Here is a 12,224-nt window from a genome sequence, read left to right as displayed (position 1 = left end):
GACAATTGTATCAACGCAGCGGGATGGCGAGCGCTTGTCTCTCTCTTCCTATCCCTCATTAGTGTACAGTAGTTATAATATATGGTCTCTTAAAATAAACACAGTCCACACAACCCGCCTCCAAGCCGTGTCTTTGCAGGAAGTCTTTGTTAACTGGAGTGATTTCTGCATGCTTCCTTTCTGCAATTTCCATAATCTGGAGTGCGCGTTGCTTTTTTCGTTGAAGTGTTTCTCTGGCGAGTAAATTGCCTCTCGTTCTCCTCCAGTGCTAAAATGCTTCCACTGTTGGTCACTGGCAGGCGCGCAACGCCCATTGCAACCGCCCCACGCCTGTGTGGCAGCCCGGGATGAGACAGCTTCCCGGGCACACACACAACCGCACCAGAGCACTTCACAGGTCTTTGAAAGACCATTTGTTGTTGTTTCGCCCCTTTGCTTTTGTAATTTGTCCACTTGTAATTTTTCTCCTCATGTATTATTGCTGTTCCTAGTGTGAAGCGCTCTGACACCTTCGGGTAAAGTCCGCGCTATATAAAATCGCATAAATACTAAAAAAAAAATACTAAATTCTAAGAGCCCCTGAAGCTCCACTCTGCCTATTGCTTATAGATTCAGCCCCCCTCCCCACCCACCCCCCAAAATTTGGCTCTAGTTGCGCCTCTGGTCACTGGAATCGATATTGTGAATGAAAGCTGAAGCCACTTAGCTCTAACATCGCCTTTTCAAAGAATGCACTTGCTACGATCGGGTTCTGTACAAATTTGCCTTATTAAAAATATTTCCGAGTAGAAACCTCTAATAAGCATTTACATGCTGTTATTGCATCAGTATAACATGGATTGGTGGCTATTAAAAATACTGTGTGATCTTTAGCGATCCACCTTCACTGCCCTCCACCTAAGTATTTGTCTGTAAACTACACATGTCTAGTAACGATTACGTTTGAAGGAACCTGTGAAAAACATAGCTTTGTCAGCTGTGGGCCTGTTATAGCAATTTGTGTACAACCTTCAGATCATAGACTCGCTAAGTAGCAGGGTCATCTCAGCCATTTATCCTGTGTGGTCGATAAAAAGAGTTTAATTGAGGTAGGCAATGAAGACTTGATCTATTTTCAGACTCTGGAAATTGTTCAGCTTGTACTGAACGCAAACAGTAGTAATTCACAGTAAGTGTGATATAAGCGTCCTCTGCACCCCAAACACACAGTATTTTGGCTGCCTTACTGAGTCTTGATAAAACTTTCATTTTGATTTGTCTGTATTGATGTTTTGGATAAAATTTGTATATTTAAGAAGTGTGTTTAAATCTCAAATTTGTGTCATAATTCATGCTGTGTTGTGTTTGGTGCTTTTTGATTTTGGTTTTGTGGTAGCAAATAGAGCTTGCATTTGTGGCTATTTCATGATTCTGCAGAAAAATGTATCATCTGTATTGAAAAAGCTTTCTATAATTTCACGAATACTGCTGTCTGGGGCTTCAGCATGTGGGATGGACGTATGCTCTGCTGTTTGATCCCGTAAATTATATGTAGCTGAGCAGTATCACTGCTGAATAAGACTTTATCTTCTTTCTTTACATCGGTTTTGTAACGATTATTGCAATAAGATAGCTTGGAGGGTAAAGTGCAAAGAACAGAATATAGCATAGTAGCCAGTACAGAACAAGTAAGTGCAAAATACCCATCGAGCGACCAATTGCGAGGCCCCTAACTCTCACATCAAGACAAGTCGTGAAGAGAGAAAGTGCTAGGGCTTCCCTCAGATCCTACAGCAGATGACAAACAAGCATTGAAAATGCAATCAGTCTCGCCTTTGATTAAGTTAAAGCTTTGCTTTGCTAATGGTATTGTATATCAAAGCAAATGGCTTTGACTTAATGAAAGGCGAGACTTATTGCATTTTTAATGTTTGTTTAAGTGAGTCTTGAGACAATAATACACTACATCTTGAAATGCCTGTACATGGCCCAGACACTAAATCCATCAGGTTTATGAATAACCGGACACAATTACCCTTACTCTACACCAATAATCCATTAATAACAAATCGTAAATGGTTGACTGCGGTCCGCACGATGACCCTTTTGTTCTGTAAACCTCCTCTTGTGAATAACACATAGGGTTTTTGAAAAACAGGTTGCGAAGAGCTAGTTTTGGAACCACTAGATTTTCTGAAAAACTGAAGCCTTTGACAACAGCTTTTGCCAGCTGGCTCTGAACAGGATCAGCCTCCCTCCGACAAATAAAGGGGAAGACTTCTCACTTTGGTTAGTGTGTTGATATCTGAAATCTGTAACATCTTTTCAAAATCCTCTCTTACTTATCCAGTAGCCAGTGCTCCACCTGTTGTCATGATCTGGGTTAGATCCATCACCGTTCTTTAGCCCACTCTGCCACCCCAGTTCAGACATGGCTATATGCAAATCAGTCTGACCCTGTGCCTCATGGGAACAGTCCAGCCCGAACTGCCAAGCCATGCCTTCCCTGGAAACAAGCTTCCGAGGACCGGTTTCTGACATTCCAGCCTTCAGCACGGCTTGCTTGAATCCAGTGGCAAAGTGAGCAAGGGACTCACGTCTGAGCATACCCTGCCACACTTATGGCGGCCAAAGCGGTACAAAAGGGGGTGGTGATGGACGGAGCATCTGAACCAATCAAACACTCACACCCAGTCAAAAGATCTGGGTTAGATCCATCACCGTTCTTTAGGCCACTCTGCCACCCCAGTTCAGACATGGTTATATGCAAATCAGTCTGACCCTGTGCCTCATGGGAACAGTCCAGCCGGAACTGCCAAGCCATGCCTTCCCTGGACCGGAAACAAGCTTCCGAGGACCGGTTTCTGGCATTCCAGCCTTCTTCAGCCCGGCTTGCTTGAATCCAGTGGCAAAGTGAGCAAGGGACTCACGTCTGAGCATACCCTGCCACACTTATGGCGGCCAAAGCGGTACAAAAGGGGGTGGTGATGGACAGAGCATCTGAACCAATCAAACACTCACACCCAGTCAAAAGATCTGGGTTAGATCCATCACCGTTCTTTAGGCCACTCTGCCACCCCAGTTCAGACATGGCTATATGCAAATCAGTCTGACCCTGTGCCTCATGGGAACAGTCCAGCCCGAACTGCCAAGCCATGCCTTCCCTGGACCGGAAACAAGCTTCCGAGGACCGGTTTCTGGCATTCCAGCCTTCTTCAGCCCGGCTTGCTTGAATCCAGTGGCAAAGTGAGCAAGGGACTCACGTCTGAGCATACCCTGCCACACTTATGGCGGCCAAAGCGGTACAAAAGGGGGTGGTGATGGACGGAGCATCTGAACCAATCAAACACTCACACCGAGTCAAAAGATCTGGGTTAGATCCATCACCGTTCTTTAGCCCACTCTGCCACCCCAGTTCAGACATGGCTATATGCAAATCAGTCTGACCCTGTGCCTCATGGGAACAGTCCAGCCCGAACTGCCAAGCCATGCCTTCCCTGGACCAGTAACAAGCTTCCGAGGACCGGTTTCTGGCATTCCAGCCTTCTTCAGCCGGCTTGCTTGAATCCAGTGGCAAAGTGAGCAAGGGACTCACGTCTGAGCATACCCTGCCACACTTATGGCGGCCAAAGCGGTACAAAAGGGGGTGGTGATGGACGGAGCATCTGAACCAATCAAACACTCACACCCAGTCAAAAGATCTGGGTTAGATCCATCCCCGTTCTTTAGCCCACTCTGCCACCCCAGTTCAGACATGGCTATATGCAAATCAGTCTGACCCTGTGCTTCATGGGAACAGTCCAGCCGGAACTGCCAAGCCATGCCTTCCCTGGACCGGAAACAAGCTTCCGAGGACCGGTTTCTGGCATTCCAGCCTTCTTCAGCCCGGCTTGCTTGAATCCAGTGGCAAAGTGAGCAAGGGACTCACGTCTGAGCATACCCTGCCACACTTATGGCGGCCAAAGCGGTACAAAAGGGGGTGGTGATGGACAGAGCATCTGAACCAATCAAACACTCACACCCAGTCAAAAGATCTGGGTTAGATCCATCACCGTTCTTTAGGCCACTCTGCCACCCCAGTTTAGACATGGCTATATGCAAATCAGTCTGACCCTGTGCCTCATGGGAACAGTCCAGCCCGAACTGCCAAGCCATGCCTTCCCTGGACCGGAAACAAGCTTCCGAGGACCGGTTTCTGGCATTCCAGCCTTCTTCAGCCCGGCTTGCTTGAATCCAGTGGCAAAGTGAGCAAGGGACTCACGTCTGAGCATACCCTGCCACACTTATGGCAGCCAAAGCGGTACAAAAGGGGGTGGTGATGGACGGAGCATCTGAACCAATCAAACACTCACACCCAGTCAAAAGATCTGGGTTAGATCCATCACCGTTCTTTAGCCCACTCTGCCACCCCAGTTCAGACATGGCTATATGCAAATCAGTCTGACCCTGTGCCTCATGGGAACAGTCCAGCCCGAACTGCCAAGCCATGCCCTCCCTGGACCAGTAACAAGCTTCCGAGGACCGGTTTCTGGCATTCCAGCCTTCTTCAGCCGGCTTGCTTGAATCCAGTGGCAAAGTGAGCAAGGGACTCACGTCTGAGCATACCCTGCCACACTTATGGCGGCCAAAGCGGTACAAAAGGGGGTGGTGATGGACGGAGCATCTGAACCAATCAAACACTCACACCCAGTCAAAAGATCTGGGTTAGATCCATCACCGTTCTTTAGCCCACACTGCCACCCCAGTTCAGACATGGCTATATGCAAATCAGTCTGACCCTGTGCCTCATGGGAACAGTCCAGCCCGAACTGCCAAGCCATGCCTTCCCTGGACCCGAAACAAGCTTCCGAGGACTGGTTTCTGGCATTCCAGCCTTCTTCAGCCCGGCTTGCTTGAATCCAGTGGCAAAGTGATCAAGGGACTCACGTCTGAGCATACCCTGCCACACTTATGGCGGCCAAAGCGGTACAAAAGGGGGTGGTGATGGACGGAGCATCTGAACCAATCAAACACTCACACCCAGTCAAAAGATCTGGGTTAGATCCATCACCGTTCTTTAGCCTACTCTGCCACCCCAGTTCAGACATGGCTATATGCAAATCAGTCTGACCCTGTGCCTAATGGGAACAGTCCAGCCCGAACTGCCAAGCCATGCCTTCCCTGGACCGGAAACAAGCTTCCGAGGACCGGTTTCTGGCATTCCAGCCTTCTTCAGCCCGGCTTGCTTGAATCCAGTGGCAAAGTGAGCAAGGGACTCACGTCTGAGCATACCCTGCCACACTTATGGCGGCCAAAGAGATACAAAAGGGGGTGGTGATGGACGGAGCATCTGAACCAATCAAACACTCACACCCAGTCAAAAGATCTGGGTTAGATCCATCACCGTTCTTTAGCCCACTCTGCCACCCCAGTTCAGACATGGCTATATGCAAATCAGTCTGACCCTGTGCCTCATGGGAACAGTCCAGCCCGAACTGCCAAGCCATGCCTTCCCTGGACCGGAAACAAGCTTCCGAGGACGGGTTTCTGGCATTCCAGCCTTCTTCAGCCCGGCTTGCTTGAATCCAGTGGCAAAGTGAGCAAGGGACTCACGTCTGAGCATACCCTGCCACACTTATGGCAGCCAAAGCGGTACAAAAGGGGGTGGTGATGGACGGAGCATCTGAACCAATCCAACACTCACACCCAGTCAAAAGATCTGGGTTAGATCCATCACCGTTCTTTAGCCCACTCTGCCACCCCAGTTCAGACATGGCTATATGCAAATCAGTCTGACCCTGTGCCTCATGGGAACAGTCCAGCCCGAACTGCCAAGCCATGCCTTCCCTGGACCGGAAACAAGCTTCCGAGGGCCTGTTTCTGGCATTCCAGCCTTCTTCAGCTCGGCTTGCTTGAATCCAGTGGCAAAGTGAGCAAGGGACTCACGTCTGAGCATACCCTGCCACACTTATGGCGGCCAAAGCGGTACAAAAGGGGGTGGTGATGGACGGAGCATCTGAACCAATCAAACACTCACACCCAGTCAAAAGATCTGGGTTAGATCCATCACCGTTCTTTAGCCCACTCTGCCACCCCAGTTCAGACATGGCTATATGCAAATCAGTCTGACCCTGTGCCTCATGGGAAGAGTCCAGCCCGAACTGCCAAGCCATGCCTTCCCTGGACCGGAAACAAGCTTCCGAGGACCGGTTTCTGGCATTCCAGCCTTCTTCAGCCCGGCTTGCTTGAATCCAGTGGCAAAGTGAGCAAGAGACTCACGTCTGAGCATACCCTGCCACACTTATGGCGGCCAAAGCTGTACAAAAGGGGGTGGTGATGGACGGAGCATCTGAACCAATCAAACACTCACACCCAGTCAAAAGATCTGGGTTAGATCCATCACCATGCTTTAGCCCACTCTGCCACCCCAGTTCAGACATGGCTATATGCAAATCAGTCTGACCCTGTGCCTCATGGGAACAGTCCAGCCCGAACTGCCAAGCCATGCCTTCCCTGGACCGGAAACAAGCTTCCGAAGGCCTGTTTCTGGCATTCCAGCCTTCTTCAGCTCGGCTTGCTTGAATCCAGTGGCAAAGTGAGCAAGGGACTCACGTCTGAGCATACCCTGCCACACTTATGGCGGCCAAAGCGGTACAAAAGGGGGTGGTGATGGACGGAGCATCTGAACCAATCAAACACTCACACCCAGTCAAAAGATCTGGGTTAGATCCATCACCGTTCTTTAGCCCACTCTGCCACCCCAGTTCAGACATGGCTATATGCAAAACAGTCTGACCCTGTGCCTCATGGGAACAGTCCAGCCCGAACTGCCAGGCCATGCCTTCCCTGGACCGGAAACAAGCTTCTGAGGACCGGTTTCTGGCATTCCAGCCTTCTTCAGCCCGGCTTGCTTGAATCCAGTGGCAAAGTGAGCAAGGAACTCACGTCTGAGCATACCCTGCCACACTTATGGCGGCCAACGCCGTACAAAAGGGGGTGGTGATGGACGGAGCATCTGAACCAATCAAACACTCACACCCAGTCAAAAGATCTGGGTTAGATCCATCACCGTTCTTTAGCCCACTCTGCCACCCCAGTTCAGACATGGCTATATGCAAATCAGTCTGACCCTGTGCCTCATGGGAACAGTCCAGCCCGAACTGCCAAGCCATGCCTTCCCTGGACCGGAAACAAGCTTCCGAGGACCGGTTTCTGGCATTCCATCCTTCTTCAGCCCGGCTTGCTTGAATCCAGTGGCAAAGTGAGCAAGGGACTCACGTCTGAGCATACCCTGCCACACTTATGGCGGCCAAAGCGGTACAAAAGGGGGTGGTGATGGACAGAGCATCTGAACCAATCAAATACTCACACCCAGTCAAAAGATCTGGGTTAGTCTGACCCTGTGCGTCATGGGAACAGTCCAGCCCGAACTGCCAAGCCATGCCTTCCCTGGACCGGAAACAAGCTTCCGTCCATCATCCCTTTTTGTATCGCTTTGTTCGCCCTAAGTGTGGTAGGGTATGCTCAGATGTGAGTCCCTTGCTCACTTGGCCACTGGATTCAAGATAGCCTGGCTGATGAGGATTATGAATCCGAAACCGGTCCCAGGATGCTTGTTTCCGGTCCAGGGAAGACATGGCTTGGCAGTTCGGGCTGGACTGTTCTCATGAGGCACAGGGTCAGACTGATTTGCATATAGCCATGTCTGAACTAGGGTGGCCGAGTGAGCTAAAGAATGGTGATGGATTAAACCCAGATCAGTTGACTGGGTGTGAGTGTTTGATTTGCTCAAACGCTCCGTCCATCATCCCCTTTTGTATCGCTTTGTTCGCCCTAAGTGTGGCAGGGTATGCTCAGACGTGAATTCCCTTGCTCACTTGGCCACTGGATTCAAGATAGTCTGGCTGATGAGGATTATGAATCCGAAACCGGTCCCAGGATGCTTGTTTCCGGTCCAGGGAAGACATGGCTTGGTAGTTCGGGCAGGACTGTTCCCATGAGGCACAGAGTCAGACTGATTTGCATATAGCCATGTCTGAACTGGGGTGGCCGAGTGAGCTAAAGAATGGTGATGGATTAAACCCAGATCAGTTGACTGGGGGTGAGTGTTTGATTTGCTCAAACGCCCCGTCCATCATCCCCTTTTGTATCGCTTTGTTCGCCCTAAGTGTGGCAGGGTATGCTCAGACGTGAGTCCCTTGCTCACATGGCCACTGGATTCAAGATAGCCTGGCTGATGAGGATTATGAATCCGAAACCGGTCCCAGGATGCTTGTTTCCGGTCCAGGGAAGACATGGCTTGGCAGTTCGGGCTGGACTGTTCCCATGAGGCACAGGGTCAGACTGATTTGCATATAGCCATGTCTGAACTGGGGTGGCCGAGTGAGCTAAAGAATGGTGATGGAATAAACCCAGATCAGTTGACTGGGGGTGAGTGTTTGATTTGCTCAAACGCTCAGTCCATCATCCCCTTTTGTATCGCTTTGTTCGCCCTAAGTGTGGCAGGGTATGCTCAGACATGAGTCCCTTGCTCACTTGGCCACTGGATTCAAGATAACCTGGCTGATGAGGATTATGAATCCGAAACCGGTCCCAGGATGCTTGTTTCCGGTCCAGGGAAGACATGGCTTGGCAGTTCGGGCTGGACTGTTCCCATGAGGCACAGGGTCAGACTGATTTGCATATAGCCATGTCTGAACTGGGGTGGCCGAGTGAGCTAAAGAATGGTGATGGATTAAACCCAGATCAGTTGACTGGTGGTGAGTGTTTGATTTGCTCAAACGCTCCGTCCATCATCCTCTTTTGTATCGCTAATGGAATGCAGCACCTAATATACCATCCACTGTAGTGGCAGTGCAAACATGGATTAAGGCCCCTACTGTAGCCTGACTAGACCAGTGCACAAGATGCACTGTGACTTGTTAAAATAAAGTCTTTTTATAGGTAAAAACCTGCCTTTTAAATATTAGTACGTCAGCCTTATGTGAACCTTGCAACCCACAATGTAGGGTGCATGGTATTTAAAAGTGGGAACATGTAAACAATTATTATTACCATGTCCATGCTTGAACGATACTGAGGATAGTCATTACCCGAGAAGACTGAGGACCACGTAATTCAAGGTGTTACACGCAGAGGGTGATTGTTATATAGCATGATAAGTTCGAGATTTGAAAAAAACAAGAGAGGTTTAGCCCGAAAGTGATCACAAGTATTTTTTATTGCAGCCGAGGGATCACGAATATATGCTTGAAATCTGGGAATTCCCAACTCGAGATCATTACATGTATGGTGAGTGTAGGTATATAACTAGTAGGATGAGATGATAGACTTATATGCATAAATATAAGAGATGCTCATATTTATTTTAGTTAAAACGATATTGGAAGCAAATATCTGCGTACTGAAGAGGAGGATATAAAACACACGCACGGTGTGGCATTAAGAGGTAATAGAATTGGAAATTACACTTGAGTTATTGTTATAGTTATGTTTAGGGATAAAGTGGTGGTGAGGACCATTGTGAAGAACCCCAGATCCTAATTTTGGGACCTTTATATGATATTCAAATGTGAGAAAGGATTGATAAAGAGGGTACAGATTTAATTTGGTTATTATATTTTCTTAGATTTATATGTTTGAATCCAGAGGAAGATATTACTCCTGAGGAAACCTTGAATATTTAGGTGAATTGTGAGTTCTATTGCATGGAACCTAATACAATGGAATGCTCCCTTTGGTAAAAGGTTAGACATATACTCACTAAATACGGGTGTATTGTATACTTGGAGTGGCATAACTACCTTTCCATCTTCTCTCTTTATAAACCTATACACTATGCGGAGCTTATCTAATTTTGGTTTGTGTGTCTTTACTTTGCACACTATTATTCATAAGCCATACGTAGATCGTGTCAATCTCATGGGTATTGTTTATTTGGTTGCAGCCTTGAGGAAGTCAATGTGTTGTATATCGCACGACGAAACACGTGTTGGCTGATGTACCATGAACAAGTGATTATCAAGAGATGATTGATGACATAAAAATAAATACAGATGAACTTTGAAACCTAAATTGGAGAACACCTGGACTAGTTGATTTGATTTACTAAACAGTGACATTTGCCAATAAGACTGGTGCTATATCTACAGAGAGAGTAATATTAGTGTGCTCAGAGGGTATTGTTTTTGTTTGTTTCTGTACATGCGGGACCTGTGGATGTTGGATACACATTCACCTTCTTGATGCACCAAATGTGTTATCTTTATAAATGTACCCTGATAATATATTGTAGAGCGCCTATTAGCCTGTTTGTATCCACTCTGTTAATTTCTTTTCTCTGATGTGAGAGGAGCCCTGAAGCACTGAACCTGTCCCTCTTGTATCCAGGACCAAGAAGTGGAACAGGGATACGACAAGCTGCAGGCGTATTTTCCTGGAAGTACTCAGCTGAACTGAGGCAACTAGACCTGGACTGGACCCTGCTGTTGGCCTCTGCCTGACACTCTGTGAGTCTCCAAGTGCCTCCCCCTGGGGTGCTTTAAAAGTGTACTCTCGTGGTGGACTGGGATTTTGAAAGACAAAGTCAGAAGGTAAATTTTTTGACCAAGATGAACCGGGTTGGTGTATTCAACATTTGCTCCGTCGTGGTCAGCCTGAAAGTGTGCCTAGCTCCATGTGAAGCACGAACCTTAGACTAACATTGGAGTTTGTGCTTTTTAGTGCTATTTCCCCTTAAATCTTGACAATTTAATTGATTTGAATTTTGACTTTATTACTGTTTTTGTATTGCATAAATACTTACATTGCCCTGAGTTAAGCATATCCACTCTGTGCCATAGCCAACAAGGGGTTGCGCTCAAGCTAATTTAATGACTTTGAGGGTTCACCCCGACAATGGTTGACATTCTTAGAGGTTAGTAGCCTAAATAATACAACTACATACACCCTCCTTATCAAGACCATTCCGGTGATTAATATTTTACATTTTTGGCAAGTTACCAAAATTAGTGCCATGAGATATGATTCTCAGTTTTGATTTTTCTCCAAAATAAGATCTATCTCGCTGTAGTAATGTATTTCGTAACACATAATTAGTTCAACAGGGTACTCTCTGATCTGAAAAGGCTGTTATCTGTCAGTATGAGTAGCGATGTAAAATTACATTAGGATTAAGATCTATTAAAAATACGCACTTTATCCTTGGAGTAAAACAACCAACATTGTGAATGACAATCAATTTGTCCTTATTTTTTTTAAAGACTTTGATTTTTCAGAAATCAATTTCTTTGATGGATCATTTTTGCAGTCAGCATTCTTTAGTTACCCATTCATTATAACACTTTTGCTTCTGAGCCACTTTCCAAATCAATACTTCTTTTAGGTACCACAATTTGTATACACTGATATGGAAACTCCTTAAATATCATATGAAACTTCATCGTGAAACATCTGACACTACATATTCAATGACAGATTTAGGTTGTCCTTTAGACAACTTTCCCTACTGATATTTTCAAACTAAAATGTGATCACTAAGATAACTATGTTTGTGTTTAGTAAGCTTATTTGCAAACCACTAAATATTAACTAATGTATGAATTATTATTTATAAATGTAAAACTTTAATTTAATTAACCTTAAAGTGGTCTTTTGAGTGTGCTGTGACTTGAGAATTATGCAAGATTCCACAGGTACCTTTTGAGTTAGGATGATTCTTAATCTTTATGACATTTTTCTATGCTATGTATTGAAAATTATTCTGTTACTCCTGTCAGTGGAAGCATTAATTTAGTGAATACAAGGAGAAACTGAGACAGTGGATGTGGAGGGCCAAGGTTAAAGAAAAGTTTGTTCCTAGTTACCTTTTCCTTTAACCACAATTTTTCCTATTGGAGATATTTCTTTCATCAGTTCTCCTGGTATAACTAGTAGTCAGTGGATCAATTGGTGTTGATCAAGAAATGATGCAAATGATTGTTTTTCATTTTCTGAATCCAAATGTATAATAACAAAAAAGTATAATGTGTAGGTTAAAATAAAAAATAAATATGATTCATTCATGGTAGTTATGCTAACGTTTTTTAATATATGTCATTTAATAACTATTACCAAACAATGGCAACATATTATGTACTGCAAAACCACACCTCTCACATGGTAAAGAATACATATGTGAAAGCAATTTAACAACACAAGGCATACCTGCTTTTTACTCTTATGGGTCAATGTTCCTATCTAACAGATCAAATCAGTATATTAATTCA

The 12,224-nt window shown here is 46.0% G+C and overlaps 1 long non-coding RNA gene across 1 annotated transcript in view; it reads left to right on the top strand.

Moving 5' to 3' along the window:
• Nucleotides 1-12,018, top strand: part of LOC144822552 (uncharacterized) — a 74,470-nt gene extending 62,452 nt beyond the window's left edge. Inside the window, exon 2 of the long non-coding RNA XR_013608638.1 lies at nt 10,348-12,018. This is a non-coding gene — a long non-coding RNA (uncharacterized LOC144822552). The remainder of the gene's footprint in view (nt 1-10,347) is intronic.
• The last annotated feature ends 206 nt before the right edge of the window (nt 12,019-12,224 follow it).

Source organism: Lissotriton helveticus, chromosome 3_1 (genome assembly GCF_964261635.1).
Source record: "Lissotriton helveticus chromosome 3_1, aLisHel1.1, whole genome shotgun sequence".
In the NCBI taxonomy this organism is placed as follows: Eukaryota; Metazoa; Chordata; class Amphibia; order Caudata; family Salamandridae; genus Lissotriton; species Lissotriton helveticus.
Note: the sequence above shows the minus strand (reverse complement) of the source record. Positions and strands in the feature narration are given on the sequence as shown.